Genomic DNA, 391 nt, shown 5'->3' on the forward strand with positions numbered 1-391 from the left:
CTTGTGATTTAGCTGTGCGAATAGATCTATATGCATATGCGGGTGTATGTACGTGTGATATGTGTGCATATGACTGTCTGCACACACGAGTACAAACATGTGTTTCTAAATAAATAGCGAACTCGCGGGGGACGGAATATCAAGCGATATCCAGTGACAAACTCCGGGGATGAAGCTGTCTGGCGCAGAGTACCTGAGGGGATCGGGGTTGGCGGCGGCGAGGGCGGAGATGACGAGGTCCTCCCCTTCCTCCACGTCCATCCTGGGGGGCGGCCGCACTACCCACACGGGGGGGTCTGTTGGGGAGACAGTCGCTAGGGTTAGATCTGATGGGTAATATAAAGACATGTGGACATACGCTTGCATACATGGACACATATACACATGCATG

This window comes from Penaeus monodon, chromosome 19, assembly GCF_015228065.2.
Source record: "Penaeus monodon isolate SGIC_2016 chromosome 19, NSTDA_Pmon_1, whole genome shotgun sequence".
Classification (NCBI taxonomy): Eukaryota; Metazoa; Arthropoda; class Malacostraca; order Decapoda; family Penaeidae; genus Penaeus; species Penaeus monodon.